This window comes from Natator depressus, chromosome 16 (genome assembly GCF_965152275.1).
Source record: "Natator depressus isolate rNatDep1 chromosome 16, rNatDep2.hap1, whole genome shotgun sequence".
Taxonomy (NCBI): Eukaryota; Metazoa; Chordata; order Testudines; family Cheloniidae; genus Natator; species Natator depressus.
This window is the reverse complement of record NC_134249.1, coordinates 4477896-4497359: the sequence shown is the minus strand read 5'-3', so window position 1 is coordinate 4497359 and position 19464 is coordinate 4477896. Positions and strand designations below refer to the sequence as shown.

The 19464-nt window shown below is 49.0% G+C and overlaps 1 long non-coding RNA gene across 1 annotated transcript in view; it reads left to right on the top strand.

Moving 5' to 3' along the window:
• LOC141999786 (uncharacterized) overlaps nt 1-19007 on the top strand; it is a 108011-nt gene extending 89004 nt beyond the window's left edge. The window contains exon 3 of the long non-coding RNA XR_012642071.1: nt 18913-19007. This is a non-coding gene — a long non-coding RNA (uncharacterized LOC141999786). The remainder of the gene's footprint in view (nt 1-18912) is intronic.
• Nucleotides 19008-19464: the final 457 nt, after the last annotated feature.

The window sequence follows — 19464 nt, the reverse complement described above, 5'->3', positions numbered from 1 at the left end:
GCAAGAGACCCAGGCTCTAGTGCTGAATCTTGTCTCTTCCTCCTCAACCAACCAATTGCTTCAGAGGCAACTCATTCAATCCTGCTTTGTACCTGGGATTGGCCCCGAGTCAGCCAGCAGCATCCAGCTGTTCTAATGCCCCCCAAACATAGACAAGGGACACAGTTCATTTTACCCCAGTTCCAAGCAAATGGGACCGTGTCAGCATCCCTTGTCTGCCCAGAGGATTGCACTGGAACAATTACACCAGTTGCTAGCCACAGTTACTGAATCCCAAAGATAGCCAAGGTCTCAGCCCCTGGCTAGAGGGCAGGGTGATGGGCACCCGCAGTGCCTCTGGTCCATGTCAGAGTGGCACTGAGACACCCCAAAGAGAGGGAGGCTGCTTAACCCAGGTTCTTAAACTGGCGACAAAATAAATTACCCCAAAGCCTGTGTCTATTAAACGTGCTTTCTGCTCCAGTTAGTGGGACCTGAATAAATACAAGCCACCACCCCTTCCATGGCAGGATAGCTGAGAACAAAGAGGGAGCTTGTCTGACTGTTGAACCTACAGGAAGCTGTCATATGGCCACCCTTTCCCAATCATAGCACTTCCCAATCCTGCTGTCCTAATCATGGCACCCACTGCTCCCCTGGCCACATGTTCTGGGCGGTGGTACCAGCCTGGACATCCGGATCCCAGCTCCCTCAATCCTTGGGATCATGCTGCCCATCCATGTTACGTTTAGTTGAGCAACGCATGATTTATCAGGCCATACCCCAACAAATCAATTTAGCCTAGTGACAGTGAGTAGTAATGACGACAGACTGTGCCAGCCAGGTCATGGGCTACCAGACCTGGTATTCCGAGCCAGAGTCCACAGTCACAAGATAGAATACAACATAGGGTCAGCATATCAGGGGGTAAGAGGCAGGAGACAAATTGGTGATCAGCATCACACGTTAGATGCTAGACGTCATGCCATGCCAGGAAATCCAGCTGCAGAAGCAGGGTGGAACCCAGTTGTGCAGACAGCAGCCTGTGCCTGCTGATCGCTTAAGTAGAGCCAGCGGGCCAATCAGACGCTCTGGGACTCTGCCAATCAGAACTCTGGGATGGAGCCTCATGTTGGGGGTGGGCTTTGTGGGTCTTAGGTAAGCCACTGCTACCAGGCTGTGTGTGGCTGGAGTGTGCCTACTCCTATAAACTTTAGGGGCCTGGGTGTGAGACATGTGCGTTATGACACGGCATGGGCATAAACTGTCCTCCAGGTGGGTGCACTTCGCCTTGCTAAACAATTCAGTGCCATTTAACCAGAGGGTTAATAGATGTGCAATTCTTTTAATTTGCCATAGATAGATAAAGAGAGATAACAAGGAGTCCTTATGGCATCTTAGAGACTAACAAATTTATTTGGGCATAACCTTTCATGGGCTAGAATCCACTTCATCAGATGCATGGAGTGGAAAATACAGTAGCAGGTATATTTATACATAGTACATGAAAAGATGGGAGTTGCCTTACCAGGTGGGGGGCCAGTCTAATGAGACAATTCAGTTAACAGTAGAATACGAAGGGAGGAAAAATCACATTTGTAGTGGTAATCAGGGTGGCCCATTTCAAACAGTTCACAAGAAGGTGCGAGTAACAGTAGGGGGAAATTAGTGTGGGGAAATTAGTTTTTGTAATGACCCATCCACTCCCAGTCTTTATTCAGGCCTAATTTGATACTGTCCAGTTTGCAAATTAATTCCAATTCTGCAGTTTCATGTTGGAGTCTGTTTCTGAAGTTTTTTTATTGAAGAATTGCCACCTTTAAGTTTGTTATTGAGTGACCAGAGAGGTTGAAGTGTTCTCCTACTGGTTTTTGAATGTTATAATTCCTGATGTCAAATGTGTCAGTTTATTCTTTTGCATAGAGACTGTCCAGTTTGGCCAATGTACAATGGCAGAAGGGCATTGCTGGCACATGATGGCATATATCACATTGGTAGATGTGTGTGTGTGATGTTTGTGATGGTGCCATTCAATTCAGTGCCATTTCTGATGGTGTGATTGTCAGGGTTCCCTCCCCACTCTGAACTCCAGGGTACAGACTTGGGGACCTGCATGAGAGACCCCCTAAGCTTATTTCTACTAGCTTAGGTTAAAAACTCCCCAAGGCACAAATTCTCCCTTGTACCTTGGATTAGGTAATGCTGCCACCACCAAGTGATTTAGACAAACTCCGGGAAAGGACCACTTGGAGTTCCTACTCCCACCTAATATCCCCCCAAACCCCTGCACCCCCTTTCCTGGGGAGGCTTGAGAATAAACAAGATGAGCACAGACCAACCTTGGGTTTTTTTAGGACACAAAAAAACCCACCCCAATCAGATTCTAAAAGAAACAGAACTTTATTAGAAAGAAAAAAGGTAAAAGAAGCACCTCTGTAAAATTAGAATGGAAGATAATCTTACAGGGCAATCAGATTAAAAAACACAGAGGATTTTCCTCTGGGTCAAACTTTAAAGTTACAAAAAGAAAACCAGGAATACACCTTCCTCTCAGCACAGAGAAAATCACAAGCCAAAACAAAAATAAGCTAACACATTCCCTTGCTAGTACTTACTGATTCTAATGGAGTTGGATTGCTTGCTTCCTTGACCTGTGTCCGGCAAGCACACAGAACAGACAGACCAAAACCTCCCCACCACCCCCAGATTTGAAAGTATCTTGTCCCCTTATTGGTGCTTTTGGTCAGGTGCCAGCCAGGTTACCTGAGCTTCTTAACCCTTTACAGGTGAAAGGATTTTGTGCCGCTGGCCAGGAGGGATTTTATAGTACTGTATACAGGAAGGTTGTTACACTTCCCTTTATATTTATGATTGGTAGATGTGTGTATGTGATGTTTGTGATGGTGCCATTCAATTCAGTGCCATTTCTGATGGTGTGATGTTTTCCCCTGAACAGAAGTACTGGAAAGAATAGGAAGTGAGCCTCTTGCTTCCCCCACATTCATGTTGCTTAGCATCTCACTGCTTCTGTTTGTGCAAAGCAACAGCCCCTGGGATCCCCAGGAAACCTTCATGCCTCTGTGTGGAGTAGCAAAGTAGGGAATGTGGCACCAGGCAAAGGGCGATCAGAGTCAAACGTCCCCGCTAGAGCTGGCCAAACAGTTTCTCCGGAACAGTTTTCCACTGGAAAATGCAGTTGAACCTAAATCAAAACATTTCATAGGAAAGTATCAATTTAGACAAGGAAAAACTCAACAGATTTGCGTCAACTTTGTCATTTTGCTTCAATAATCTTGAACGTTTTGTTTTAATGTTTATTATAATATTAATTTTCATAGGATGTTATATTTAATATTTAATATTATATTCAAATGTTTCCACATTATCTGACTGAAACTACTCAGCTCAGCCTTATTGAAACAATTCAGTGTTTCTGAGTTGAAATTTTTCAGCATTTCCGTTCCATGGTAAATTTCAAAATTTTGAAGCTTTCCTGTGGAGCGGACATTCTATTTTCTGGCCTGCTCTCTCCCTGCCATCTTGCATGTGGGGGCTGGCCTTAAGGAAAATGGCCCCCTGGGTGAACTTGTATTTTGGCATCCCTGGCCCTTGTGGGTGCTCCCCCCACCAATGACCCCTGTGTGTTCCCACCCCCCAATCACCCCGACCCCCCATCTCCAGCCCCCACTGCTTCCCCCGAATGCTCAATTTGTATTGAAAGAGGTGTCAGAGCTCACCCAGCACAAATTAAGCCCTGGCTGGGCAGCTAGTGCAGGCCAGGTGCCCAACTCTGAGTTCTGGGGGGAATGTGTGTGCACCTGGGTGAGTGTGTCAGCACACTGTCTCTTTAAGAAGAGCATGCAGGAGCCTGAACAACAGCGTGAGCAGCACCCACACCAGACCCAGAGGTACCAGCACAGACACGCTCCCCCTGACACCCACTCCAGCGGAGACCGGGTACATGGGTGGGGGCAGGGGGACACCCTAACATCAGCACATCCCCCTGCCCCCTGTACCAGGTCCCAAGGCAGGCTCCAGGTCCCGAGCTTGGCCAGGGGCAGCTCCATGGGTGGGGGAAGGCAGGAGCAGTGGCGGCTGCAGACGGCCGTGGAGCAGGGTGGTGGGGGAGGAGGGGCACCCCTACTTTGGAGGAGTTACCTGGCTGATCCAGCTGCCCCCCTGCAGCTAAACCCTGCTGGCTGTCAGCAGGTCAGGTCATAGGTGCTGACTTCTACTGGCGCCGGTGGGTGCTTGACCCCTCCTCTGCCCCCGGCCCCGCCCCGACTCCACCCCTGCCCCGCCCCTCCCGCTCCCATTCCAACCCCTTCCCCAAAGTCCCCGCCCCAACTCCACCCCCTTCCTGCCTCTATTCTGACTCCTTCCCCAAATCCCCGCCCTGGCCCACAGAGTTGGCGTCTATGGGTCAGGTGGGTGGGATATACCGCCATGGCACCCCCTTGAGTACCATGCCTGGACGGAGGCCCAGCCTGCCCAGCCCTAAAGCTGGCCCTATGTGACAGCCCTCACTGGGGATCAAAGAGAACAAGCGGACAGTAAGTTCCAGCACCATAGACCTGATAGCAATAACCTACCATAATAAAAGGCAAGTGTGTCTCCCAACACACGCCCCTTTCCAATACCCCACCTAACAAAAAAACCCCAAAACAAACACCATTGCTTTCACCCTGCAAAAACTCCATTCTAGCTTCACCTACAGGGAAGTTTGGAGTTTTCTTTAAGTGTAAGTTGAACTTTGGAGCGTTCAGACCTTTTTGGTTTTTGATGATACAATGTTCTATTAAGGTGTATTTTCCCCTTCAGCTATTTGTGGGTATTTCCCAGTTGGTTAAATGTTTTTTTTGGAACCTAGACCTGTGGATTGGTTTGATGACAATATTACACCAGACCTGTCTGAGCTCTGTAGGCAACACCAGTATATTGTACTGCTGGTTACAGTGAGGAATGAGTAAATCTTCACTCGCTCTTTGCCACCTGGCTGTTGCCCATGGCATTGATACTATGTGATGAAATCACACTGCCGGAAAAACCAGAAGCCAATTCTGTTTGAGCTGGTTTCACAAAAATAGAAACTCTTTATGACTTTGTCTCAGGCTTCATGGCTACAAAGGTGATTGTCTTTTGTAGATGAAAACCTGCTTCCTTTGTTTGTTTGTTTGCTCAGTTGCTTGTTGTTTGAAACTATGGGTTCTCCTCTGGGGCAGTGATGTAAATAGCTGGGATTTGTTGCAGAGATGGAGTTTTGCTTTATTTCAAAGCAGAAGAAATCCCTGAGCTCTCCTTTGTAAAATGCAAAATCCATGCTTTTGCTTACACAAGAAACTGGCACCAGGTTGATTAATTTAGTAAAACTGATGCCAACAGCTGTATAGATATGCTTATTTCAGTTTAAGTCAGACTTATTTTGGTTTAGTTTATGTAAACTAGGAACAGTTTTAAGTGACCTGAAATAAGCTACCCATAAACAAAAATAAGTGTGTCCAGATAGGTTTGCACTGCTTTAATTACATTGATTTAGAAGCACACTTTACATCAAAGCAATGCATCTTCTGCACGTAGACAAGATAGAAAATTTACTTATGTAGACAGTAACTGGAGGTCCTTGAGCTATGCTGTCTATATGTTTATTCTGTGCTATGCACACATGCACCCCATATCAGAGTGATTTTGCTAGCAGTGTCCATCTGGTCCACACATCCACCCTCACTACCCTGGTGCCCTGTACCAAAGGTATAAAGGGCAGTGCGGGACCAACTGCCTCACCTTTCTGGATCTCAAAAGAGAAGTAAGGGACTCTGAAGCAGAGGGGAAGGAATGCAAGTTGTGGGATACATGTATGGAGCATATATCTTGCAGAACCTGCAGTCCATCACATGGGGAAGGGGGCAGATGGACCGTGGTCCCAGGCTGCCTGCATGAAATAGTCTAACAAATATATCTTCAGACTTGCTTTCCTGCACTTCTTTGTTCTTGTAGACAATGATTTACATACACTGCCCTTAGCAGGAATGTGTGACTCCCTTGCACTAGAAAGACAGCAGATGTGATCATCTTATAGGAAACCCTCTACTGCAAGAGACACAATTTAAAGACAGGGGATTTGGGCTTTACTAAAATAAGTCTCCTCACTAAAAGAAAACCAAGGCAGTGTGCGGGGTGTGTGTGTGTGTTAAACCTCTGAATAAATCTACCCTATTAACAAATACAGCCAAGGGGCCAAATCTTACCAGAAACTACACAATAGCAAGCTACTCTCCTAATGCTATCTAAAACCTATCTGTGACATTCCCCATGTGTTATCCAGACCGGTGATATGCTAGGTCACTCCCAATCCACACCTCTGGGACCCAGCCTTACCCTCCACTGCTGTGAGAACCCCCCACTCCTGGGCTGTTTACGCACAGCATCTAGCCTGTAAGCTGCTTCGATTGTGCAACCGAATGACACTAGCCAATATCCCCTGTCCCAGACACAACCCTGGGAACCTCCATCTTGCAGTGTCCAGTTATGCCCATCAATTTAACAAAGAAATTTGTTACCAGGCTTGTTATCCCAACGGGAGTCTCTGACATGCTTCAAACCAAACACAATGCTTCAGGTAGAATAAACAAACAAATTTATTAACCACAAAAGACAGATTGTAAGTGATTATAAATCAAAGCACAACCAGTCAGATTTGGTCAATGAAATAAAAGCAAAACGCATTCTAAGATGATCTTAACACTTTCAATGCCCTTACAAACTTAGGTTTCAGAGTAGCAGCCGTGTTAGTCTGTATCCACAAAAAGAAAAGGAGTACTTGTGGCACCTTAGAGACTAACAAATTTATTTGAGCATAAGCTTTCGTGAGTTACAGCTCACTTCATTGGATGAAAGCAGTGGAAAATACAGTGCATTTTTTCCACTGCATGCATCCGATGAAGTGAGCTGTAACTCACAAAAGCTTATCATAGAATCATAGAATATCAGGGTTGGAAGGGACCTCAGGAGGTCATCTAGTCCAACCCCCAGCTCAAAGCAGGACTAATCCCCAACTAAATCATCCCAGACAGGGCTTTGTCAAGCCTGACCTTAAAAACTTCTAAGGAAGGAGATTCCACCACCTCCCTAGGGAACCCATTCCAGTGTTTCACCACCCTCCTAGTGAAAAAGATTTTCCTAATATCCAACCTAAACCTCCCCCACTGCAACTTGAGACCATTACTCCTCGTTCTGTCATCTGCTACCACTGAGAACAGTCTAGATCCATCCTCTTTGGAAACCCCTTTCAGGTAGTTGAAAGCAGCTATCAAATCCCCCCTCATTCTTCTCTTCCACACACTAAACAATCCCAGTTCCCTCAGCCTCTCCTCATAAGTCATGTGTTCCAGTCCGCTAATAATTTTTATTGCCCTCCGCTGGACTCTTTCCAATTTTTCCACATCCTTCTTGTAGTGTGGGGCCCAAAACTGGACACAGTACTCCAGGTGAGGCCTCACCAATGTCGAATAAAGGGGAACGATCACGTCCCTCGATCTGCTGGCAATGCCCCTACTTATACATCCCAAAATGCCATTGGCCTTCTTGGCAACAAGGGCACACTGTTGACTCATATCCAGCTTCTCGTCCACTGTAACCCCTACGTCCTTTTCTGCAGACCTGCTGCCTAGCCTTTCGGTCCCTAGTCTGTAGCGGTGCATTGGATTCTTCTGTCCTAAGTGCAGGACTCTGCACTTGTCCTCGTTGAACCTCATCAGATTTCTTTTGGCCCTAATCCTCTAATTTGTCTAGGTCCCTCTGAATCCTATCCCTACCCTCCAGCATATCTACCTCTCCTCCCAGTTTAGTGTCATCTGCAGACTTGCTGAGGGTGCAATCCACACCATCCTCCAGATCATTAATGAAGATATTGAACAAAACCGGCCCCAGGACCGACCCTTGGGGCACTCCACTTGATACTGGCTGCCAACTAGACATGGAGCCATTGATCACTACCCATTGAGCCCAACAATCTAGCCAGCTTTCTATCCACCTTATAGTCCATTCATCCAGCCCATACTTCTTTAACTTGCTAGCAAGAATACTGTGGGAGACCGTGTCAAAAGCTTTGCTAAAGTCAAGGAACAATACATCCACTGCTTTCCCCTCATTCACAGAGCCAGTTATCTCATCATAGAAGGCAATTAGATTAGTCAGGCATGACTTGTCCTTGGTGAATCCATGCTGACTGTCCTGATCACTTTCTTCTCCTCTATGTGCTTCAGAATTGATTCCTTGAGGACCTGCTCCATGATTTTTCCAGGGACTGAGGTGAGGCTGACTGGCCTGTATTTCCCAGGATCCTTCTTCTTCTCTTTTTAAAAGATGGGCACTACATTAGCCTTTTTCCAGTCGTCCAGGACCTCCCCAGATCGCCATGAGTTTTCACAGAAATGGCCAATGACTCTGCAATCACATAGAATCATAGAATATCAGGGTTGGAAGGGACCTCATGAGGTCATCTAGTCCAACCCCCTGCTCAAAGCAGGACCAATCCCCAATTTTTGCCCCAGATCCCTAAATGGCCCCCTCAAGGATTGAACTCACAACCCTGGGTTTAACAGGCCAATGCTCAAACCACTGAGCTATCTCTTCCCCCCCTCCCCGCCCCCTGCCTCCCGTATCCATCCGCCAACTCCTGTAGCACTCTCAGATGCAGCGCAACCAGCCCCATGTCCTTGTGCTCGTCCAGCTTTTCTAAATAGTCCCGAACCACTTCTTTCTCCACAGAGGGCTGGTCACCTCCTCTTCATGCTGTGCTGCCCAGTGCAGTAGTCTGGGAGCTGACCTTGTTCGTGAAGACAGAGGCAAAAAAAGCATTGAGTACATTAGCTTTTTCCACATCCTCTGTCACTAGGTTGCCTCCCTCATTCAGTAAGGGGCCCACACTTTCCTTGAGTTTCTTCTTGTTGCTAACATACCTGAAGAAACCGTTCTTGTTACTCTTAACATCTCTTGCTAGCTGCAACTCCAGGTGTGGTTTGGCCTTCCTGATTTCACTCCTGCATGCCCGAGCAATATTTTTATACTCTTCCCTGGTCATTTGTCCAATCTTCCATTTCTTGTAAGCTTCTTTTCTGTGTTTAAGATCAGCAAGGATTTCACTGTTAAGCCAAGCTGGTCGCCTGCCATATTTACTATTCTTTCTATACATCAGGATGGTTTGTCCCTGTAACCTCAATAGGGATTCTTTAAAATACAGCCAGCGCTCCTGGACTCCTTTCCCCCTCATGTTATTCTCCCAGGGGATCCTGCCCATCTGTTCCCTGAGGGAGTCAAAGTCTGCTTTTCTGAAGTCCAGGGTCTGTATTCTGCTACTCTCCTTTCTTCCCTGTTTCAGGATCCTGAACTCGACCATCTCATGGTCACTGCCTCCCAGGTTCCCATCCACTTTTGCTTCCCCTACTAATTCTTCCCGGTTTGTGAGCAGGAGGTCAAGAAGAGCTCTGCCCCAGCTGGTTCCTCCAGCACTTGCACCAGGAAATTGTCCCCTACACTTTCCAAAAACTTCCTGGATTATCTGTGTACCGCTGTATTGCTCTCCCAGCAGATATCAGGGTGTTTGAAGTCTCCCATGAGAACCAGGGCCTGCGATCTAGTAACTTCTGTGAGTTGGCGGAAGAAAGCCTCGTCCACCTCATCCCCCTGGTCTGGTGGTCTATAGCAGATTCCCATCACAACATCACCCTTGTTGCTCACACTTCTAAACTTAATCCAGAGACACTCAGGTTTTTCTGCAGTTTCATACTTGAGCTCTGAGCAGTCATACTGCTCTCTTACATACAGTGCAACTCCCCCACCTTTTCTGCCCTGCCTATCCTTCCTGACAGTTTATATCCATCCATGACAGTACTCCAGTCATGTGAGTTATCCCACCAAGTCTCTGTTATTCCAATATTATTCCAGTGTTATTCTGTTATGCTCAAATAAATTTGTTAGTCTCTAAGGTGCCACAAGTACTCCTTTTCTTCTTACAAACTTAGATGCTTCTCACCACAGGCTGGCTGGTTGCCCTTCGGCCAAGCTCTCCCCTTTGATCAGCACTTCAGTCACTTCATGGTGATGTCTGTAGATGGAGGTGGAAGAGAGAGGAAGAGCATGGCAACATCTCTCCCTTTCATCATGTTCTTTCTTCCCTCTTGGCTTTGTCCCCCCACTTCAGGGTCAGGTGAGCATTACCTCATCATAGTCCCAAACTGACCAAGGGAAGGGGGGGTGACTCATTCGAGAGGCCAACAGATCCTTTGTTGCTGCCTAGGCCAGTGTCCTTTGTTCCTGTGAGGCTGGGCTGGGTTTGTCCCATACATGCCCTGATGAGGTGTGAACTGCCCCTCTGCTACTGGAGAGTTGTGCCTGGGCTTGTTTTAATCCATGAGGACACATTTTCAGCTGCATAATTATATACATGAAATTACAACCTATAACATCACTATAACAACCACGCTCAGTGCATCTTGAGTCTTCTGAAGATGCCCAACATGACAAACTTTGCATTGGATACCACACAATCATATTATAAGGATGAATATGGGGGTGCAGGGTGTTCCCTCGATATACAAAGTGTCACACTATCCATAAATGCTTTATAAACTGGAATGATAATGCTCACAAAGAGGTGCTCCAACTCAGGCCAAAGGCAGTGAGAAGGAACTGGAGTGGCATTTGGTCCTCACTGCCCTTTGTATCATCAGTACAGGGCATGCAGATAGTCAGAGCACATGTATGGACAGACTGATGCTTCTGGCAAACAATCTGAGATCTCAGGTGTACAGAGTGCATGCACACCCTCAGCAGAACAAATGTACAGACATGTTGCCACATGGGAAAGTTTGTCTGGCAAAATAGAGAGATTATCTCATTTCTCTGTGGCATGAGCCATATGGTGCTAGAGCCTGCTTAGTGCTACCACAGCTTGTGGCTCAGAGCCATGGGGCAATATTCTAATTTACTGCTGCTTTTGGTTTGCAATGTGTTATACAAATTTTGAACTGAAGCTGTTTCTGCAGCAAGGGACCTTGATTCCTCCTAACCATCCTGGAGGGTTCTCTAAACTCTGGCGCTCCCCATTATTCCAGTCACCTCCAGAATCCAGTGCAGGACACATGGACACAGCACTCTTGGAAATCCAACTATGCTGCTCCGGAGCTGACCAGAAGGACTCACTGCAGAGATGGGGAGGTGTCTCCTTTACCTCCTGCCAAATGAAGCATGATTTGATATTGGAATGTTCAGCGCCACTGAAGGATGAGAGCCACTATCTTTCAGCTGCACTGAAGAAAGGATGCCTTTCCCCCTTCTGCAGCAAGCAGCTTGGAGAGCGTTTTCAAGTTGCATAAGAAAGGCGGCAAGTAAGCTTCCCTCTCAGCCACTCCTTCACTGAAGCCTCATCCTCAAGGGAAAGAAGGCTGATGTCCAGGAGGTGTTTTTCGGCACTGGGCATGGGCAGTCCAGGGGGATTGTCCATGTTTGGGGTGCTCTGTGGCTTTGGGAAGATTGGCCTGTGCAACAGGGGAGGCCTCATGATTCACACTGAGAAAGTGGGGCAATCAGCTAGTTTTCTTTGGTGCTTCTACATGAATGCAAGAAGCTTGGGAAACAAGCAGGAAGAATTGGAAGTCTTGGCACAGTCAAGGAACTATGATGTGATTGGAATAACAGAGACTTGGTGGGGTAACTCACATGACTCGAGCACTGTCATTGATGGGTATAAACTCTTCCAGAAGGACAGGTGGGGAAGAAAAGGGGGAGGAGTTGCACTGCATGTAAGGGAGCGGTATGATTGCTCAGAGCTCCAGTAGGAAACTGGAGAAAAGCCTGTTGAGAGTCTTTGGGTTAAGTTTAGCTGCAAGAGCAAGAAGGGTGATGTCGTGGTGGGATTCTGCTATAGCTCACCAGACCAGGAGATGAGGTAGATGAAGCTTCCTTTGGACAACTAACAGAAGTTTCCAGATCACAGGCCCTGATTCTCATGGGGGACTTCAATCACCCTGACGTCTGCTGGGAGAGCAATACAGCAGTGCACAGACAATCCAGGAAGTTTTTGGAGAGAGTTGGGGACAACTTCCTAGTGCAAGTGGTGGAGTACCTGCTGCTCACAAACATGGAAGAATTGGTAGGGGAAGTAGAAGTGGGTGGCAACCTAGGCAGCAGTGACCATGAGATGGTCGAGTTCAGGATCCTGACAAAAGGAAGAAAGGAGAGCTGTAGAATACGGACTCTGGACTTCAGAAAAGAAAAATTTGACTCCCTCAGGGAACTGATGGGCAGGATCCCCTGGGAGGCTAATATGAAAGGTGTCCAGGAGAGCTGGCTGTATTTTAAAGAAGCCTTATTGAGGGTGCAGGAACAAACCATCCCGACGTGCAGAAAGAATAGCAAATATGGCAGGAGACCAGCTTGGCTTAACATAGAAATCTTTGGTGAGCTTAAACACAAAAAGGAAGCCTACAAGAAGTGGAAATTTGGAAAGATGACTAGGGAGGAGTATAAACATATTGCTCGAGCGTGCAGGGGTGTAATCAGGAAGGCCAAAGCACAATTGGAGTTGCAGCTAGCAAGGGATGTGAAGGGTAACAAGAAGGGTTTCTACAGGTATGTTAGCAACAAGAAGGTCAGGGAAAGTGTGCAACCCTTACTGAATGGGGGAGGCAACCTAGTGACAGATGATGTGGAAAAAGCTGAAGTACACAATGCTTCTTTTGCCTCAGTCTTCACAGACAAGGTCAGCTCTCAGACTGCTGCACTGGGCAGCACAGTATGGGAAGGAGGCGAGCAGCCTTCAGAGGTGAAAGAACAGGTTAAGGACTATTTAGAAAAGCTGGACGTGCACAAGTCCATGGGGCCAGATCTAATGCATCCGAGGGTGCTGAGGGAGTTGGCTGATGTGATTGCAGAGCCATTGGCCATTATCTTTGAAAACTCATGGCAATTGGGGGAGGTCCCGGACAATTGAAAAGAGGCAAATATAGTGCCCATTTTTAAAAAAGGGAAGGATAATCCAGGGAACTACAGCCTCATCTCAGTCCCCAGAAAAATCATTGAGCAGGTCCTCAAGGAATCCACTTTGAAGCACTTGGAGGAGAAGAAGGTGATCAGGAACAGTCAACAGGGATTCACCAAGGGCAAGTCATGCCTGACCAACCTGATTGCCTTCTATGAGGAGATAACTGGTTCTGTGGATATGGGGAAACCGGTGGACGTGATATACCTTGACTTTGGCAAAGCTTTTGATGCAGTGTCTCACATTATTCTTGCCAGCAAGTTAAAGAAGTATGGATTGCATGAAGGGACTATAAGGTGGATAGAAAGCTGGCTAGATTGTCGGGCTCAACGGGTAGTGATCAATGGCTCCATGTCTAGTTGGCAGCCAGTATCAAGTGGAGTGCCCCAGGTCCTGGGGCTGGTTTTCTTCATCTTCATTAATGCTCTGGATGATGGGATGAATTGCACTCTTAGCAAGTTCGTGGATGACACTAATCTGGGGGGAGAGATAGATATGCTGGAGGGTAGGGATAGGGTCCAGAGTGACCTAGACAAATTGGAGGATTAGGCTAAAAGAAATCTGATGAGGTTCAGTTAGGACAAGTGCAGAGTCCTGCACTTAGGACGGAAGAATCTCATGCACTGCTACAGGCTGGGGACCGACTGGCTAAGTGACAGTTCTGCAGAAAAGGACCTGGGGATTACAGTGGATGAGAAGTTGGATATGAGTCAACAGTGTGCCCTTGTTGCCAAGAAGCATATTGGGCTGCATTAGTAGGAGCATAGCCAGCAGATTGAGGGAAGTGATTATTCCCCTCTATTCAGCACTGGTAAGGCCACATCTGGAGTACTACGTCCAGTTTTGGGCCCCTCACTACAGAAAGGATGTGGACAAATTGGAGAGAGTCCAGTGGAGGGCAACAAAAATTATTAGGGGGCTGGGGCATATGACTTATGAGGAGAGACTGAGGGAACTCGGCTTATTTAGTCTGCAGAAGAGAAGAGTGAGGGGGAATTTGATAGCAGGGTTCCAAAGAGGATGGCGCTAGGCTTTTCCCAGTGGTGGCAGATGACAGAACAAGGAGCAATGGTCTCAAGTTGCAGTGGGGGAGGTCTAGGTTGGATATTAAGAAAAACTATTTCACTAGGAGGGTGGTGAAGCACTGGAATGGGTTACCTCGGGAGTTGGTAGAATCTCCATCCTTCGAGGTTTTTAAGGCCAGCCTTGATAAAGCCTTGGCTGGGATGATTGTTGACCCAGCTTTGAGCAGGGGATTGGACTAGATGACCTCCTGAAGGTTTTCCAGCCCTAATCTTCTATGATTCTATGACTTCGGCGTCACCAAGCAGAGTTTCTTGCCCTCTGAAGGTTACAATCTGTGATAGATTTTTGTATTTTTTGTGATATACCTTCTGGCATATTATACACGAATTCCAGCTAACAGGCTGGCAAGTTGATTACCTATTCTGTGAGCTTGAACACTGGTCAGTATCACTGGAAGATCTAGGACTTGAGCTTCTTCCTTGACCTTCAAAATGCTTTTGGTTTGTTTTGCTGGTGCAGGACTGATAGCATCACACATGATAATGTACAGCAGGCAAATGATGCATCAGCATCTAATAGCTGCAATCACTGGTAAACTTGGTCTTTCCTAAAAAGGCATGCATTATAAAACATCTTTCATCCTCCAGGATGGCAGTCTACAGGTGTTCCTGTGTTGTTATTTGGCAGATTATACACTTGGCCCAGTCACTCGGTAGGCAGAGTTTTTTGTTGTGGACAGTCAAATTCTCAGTGGGTTTGGACAGTATCCCATACCCTATAAAAATGGGCTTTAGAGAAGAAAAACTATCCTGAAGGCAACCCCAGCAGGAAGATAATGGTAGTTCCCCAGAACAATGCCTGAGCAGGGAAGGGCAAACACCCCCGCATTGTGGGCGTTTCAAAATCAGACCTGGGTTTGAATTTTGCAGCTATGACTCATCTCTGCCTTTAATATAGAGCAGCAGTTTTCAAACATTTTTAGCTGAACCCCCCTCCCACACCCGCTGGCCTGGCTTTGAGTTACAATGTTTGGTTGTGCCCCTGCCCCCCAAATGTTCTTCCACATGCCCCACAGTTTGACAAAACCTGGGACTTTACTGTCCTGTGAAGATTTACAGATTTCCTGGGACAGCTACCTAAAAAAGAGAAACAATCCCAGGAGATCTGAGACAGCTGGCACCCCCACTTTGTACAGGACCTAGCACAGTGGGGCTCCCACTCCATGAGTGGGGATCCTGAGCGCGATGGTAATATGAGTACATAACCATAACTAGCCATGCTGCTGCAGGATTGTCCCCCAAGGCATTCATTGGAACCAGGATCCCACTGGAGATGGCCTAGGCCCTGCCAAGGCTTCCTCAGCAGTGAGCCACACTGCTAGGGCAGGGCCAATACCTGCCCCTCCACACTCGGGTTTTGACTGTCTCTGGGGGCAGAGCCAGTGCTGGGCGCAGAAGCTGCTGGGAGTGGAGATCAGCGCAGCCATGGCAGATGTTGACACTGACCCACGGGCTGGGTGGCCCGCTCAGATGAGGAAGGGGTTGGAGGTGACGCTCCCTCCCTGAGTTTCACCAACGGGGCTAACCTTAGCCACCTGGCATTGCCGCTCACCCCCTGCACACACACACGAATGTTCCTCCATGCCCCACAGTTTGAAAATTTCTGATGTAGAGCGTAATCCAGCCTTTCCTTTGGCTCTGAAAGGTGCTTGAGTATAAGAGTATAACATCCCACCAAGGGTCTGTTCTGCCAAACTCAGAGAACAGGAACATCTTCCCCACTGAGATCAGACACAACGGTTTTACTACAAAACTAATGGACTTCAAAAGGAAGCATTTCTGCACAAAGTACCACATGGTATATTTCGCAGTTGAAGGGCGTGTTCCCCAGGAGACACCTGCCTGGTAGGTGAGCAGGCAGCATAGAGCTTGCAGCTGGCCTCCAGGAACTGACCTAGGAGCCCAGCTCATCAAAGAGACAATTACAACGAGCAGGTGTTCAGACTCCAAGGGAGTGACCAGCATTGTGAAAACTCAACTTTACCTTCTCAATGTAACAAAACAATAGTATGCCAACAAGTGACAGTGGGTCACCTGCTGCCTTCTTGGTAAGTCCATGCAACATTCAGAGACATCCTCAAGGGGCACATTCAGAGGTGAGGTCAGTCACCTACCAATCAATGGCTATCAAAGAGGCTAAGTCAGTGTAACTTACACTCCCAGAGCCAGACTGCCCATGGGTGTAGGCAGGTCCAATTCCCCCAAATTCAGTAGATCTTCAGACATTCACTCCAATGGAGAATTTGGACCAGAGGGGACTCAGCATTCAAATACTCCTTGGATGTCAGCTCTGAATTTGGCCCAGAGTTCTCTATGTCAGGGCACAATTGGTCAAGTTCGAAAGGGACTCTAAAGGAGTCTAACTAGTGTAATTTATATCTCTGGTTCTTCAGCATGTAAGTTACACCAGCTGGGGTGTGCCAGATGTTCGGCTGTGTGTGTTCTCCCTGTGTGCTGCCCCAGCTCTGAGCAGACAGACAGCACAGCAGACCTTGAGCAAACCATCCAATGACCACCAATTCCATTAAGGTAGGAAGGCAGCAGGCCAGGTTTATTGTCGACACAGCCCAGTAATAGTACTTGGCAGACTCTAGGAGGATACTAAGACATGTATGCCCGTAACAAAGGATGCAGCTCAGTGAATGGCGGGACTTTCCATTCCCCCCTCGGCTGGACCAAGACAATCTCTCAGAGATACTCTTTATACACAAACACAAACAAGTTACATACGGCCCTGTGACATAGCTACTGCCCCCTGACGTGGCGAGTTATCACCCAGCTCCTCGTACATGTTGGTTCAATGAAAACATCTCTATTCATCACCTTGTCATCCTGACCTCATTTGTTAGGAGGCCTCAGCGTGTTCCTGTTCTCCGTGGGGAATGTTTTTGTACCATCCTTGATATCGGGATGTTCGGGTACCACTCTTCTGGGACGTGTTTGCGGGAGGGCTCTGTGCCCTGAGCACTTCCCAGGGACGAGTTTGCGGGAGGGCTCTGTGCCCTGAGCACTTCCCAGGGACGAGTTTGCGGGAGGGCTCTGTGCCCTGAGCACTTCCCAGGGACGAGTTTGCGGGAGGGCTCTGTGCCCTGAGCACTTCCCAGGGACGAGTTTGCGGGAGGGCTCTGTGCCCTGAGCACTTCCCAGGGACGTGTTTGCGGGAGGGCTCTGTGCCCTGAGCACTTCCCAGGGACGAGTTTGCGGGAGGGCTCTGTGCCCTGAGCACTTCCCAGGGACGAGTTTGCGGGAGGGCTCTGTGCCCTGAGCACTTCCCAGGGACGTGTTTGCGGGAGGGCTCTGTGCCCTGAGCACTTCCCAGGGACGAGTTTGCGGGAGGGCTCTGTGCTCTGAGCACTTCCCAGGGACGAGTTTGCGGGAGGGCTCTGTGCCCTGAGCACTTCCCAGGGACGTGTTTGCGGGAGGGCTCTGTGCCCTGAGCACTTCCCAGGGACGTGTTTGCGGGAGGGCTCTGTGCCCTGAGCACTTCCCAGGGACGAGTTTGCGGGAGGGCTCTGTGCCCTGAGCACTTCCCAGGGACGAGTTTGCGGGAGGGCTCTGTGCCCTGAGCACTTCCCAGGGACGTGTTTGCGGGAGGGCTCTGTGCCCTGAGCACTTCCCAGGGACGTGTTTGCGGGAGGGCTCTGTGCCCTGAGCACTTCCCAGGGACGAGTTTGCGGGAGGGCTCTGTGCCCTGAGCACTTCCCAGGGACGTGTTTGCGGGAGGGCTCTGTGCCCTGAGCACTTCCCAGGGACGAGTTTGCGGGAGGGCTCTGTGCCCTGAGCACTTCCCAGGGACGAGTTTGCGGGAGGGCTCTGTGCCCTGAGCACTTCCCAGGGACGTGTTTGCGGGAGGGCTCTGTGCCCTGAGCAGTTCCCAGGGACGTGTTTGCGGGAGGGCTCTGTGCCCTGAGCACGGCCCAGGGACGTGTTTGCGGGAGGGCTCTGTGCCCTGAGCACGGCCCAGGGACGTGTTTGCGGGAGGGCTCTGTGCCCTGAGCACGGCCCAGGGACGTGTTTGCGGGAGGGCTCTGTGCCCTGAGCACTTCCCAGGGACGTGTTTGCGGGAGGGCTCTGTGCCCTGAGCACTTCCCAGGGACGTGTTTGCGGGAGGGCTCTGTGCCCTGAGCACTTCCCAGGGACGAGTTTGCGGGAGGGCTCTGTGCCCTGAGCACTTCCCAGGGACGTGTTTGCGGGAGGGCTCTGTGCCCTGAGCACTTCCCAGGGACGAGTTTGCGGGAGGGCTCTGTGCCCTGAGCACTTCCCAGGGACGAGTTTGCGGGAGGGCTCTGTGCCCTGAGCACTTCCCAGGGACGTGTTTGCGGGAGGGCTCTGTGCCCTGAGCAGTTCCCAGGGACGTGTTTGCGGGAGGGCTCTGTGCCCTGAGCACGGCCCAGGGACGTGTTTGCGGGAGGGCTCTGTGCCCTGAGCACGGCCCAGGGACGTGTTTGCGGGAGGGCTCTGTGCCCTGAGCACGGCCCAGGGACGTGTTTGCGGGAGGGCTCTGTGCCCTGAGCACGGCCCAGGAACACGTGTGTGTCTGCAACACCGGCCCGGTTCTCGCCAGGTTCTGTGAACTTGCAGGCAGAGCCTGACGGTTGCTCAGAGCCTGACGGTTGCTAACCTTGCTCTGTACCGGTACAGCTTGTTCAGGCCTCACCCCAGGCCTCTGACACAAGGGCTCATATCTCAGGCTCTCTCCCGGCAACGCCGCCCACCACCCACGTGCTCTGAAATTCGGGCCAATAAAGTAGAAAACTACAATTAAAACATTCCCAGGGATATTAATGGTGTCCACGCTTCTCATTTATCCAGATTTAGCCCAGGCCTGGCGGGCCCAGGAAGCTGCAATGTGCCAGTGCTGCAGCACCAGTCGATGGGCGAGTGAGGACTCCACAGTATTGAGTGGGAAATTCAAACCAAGCAAGCCCTGTCTGCTCAGGGATTCTCGGGGGCTCCTGCTATGGCTCATGGAGTGGAGAATTGTTTTTATTGCATAGCCTAACCAATTGTTTTGAGCATAAGCTTTCGTGAGCTACAGCTCACTTCATCGGATGAAGTGAGCTGTAGCTCACGAAAGCTTATGCTCAAATAAATTGGTTAGTCTCTAAGGTGCCACAATTCCTCCTTTTCTTTTTGCGAATACAGACTAACACGGCTGTTACTCTGAAACCTTTTATTGCATAGTAAAATCACTGAAACAGAAACCTGCTGGTGTTTTTAGCTCCCCATAATTACAGAGCATTTGGATCCACAGCACTGGAGCCACACAGTTGGACAAAATAAAACAGCTGTTCCCAGCTTGTGGGGCTCCTCCCCCACTGGCAACTGCCTGGCTGACAGTCACCCACATGGCTTTTCAACAGA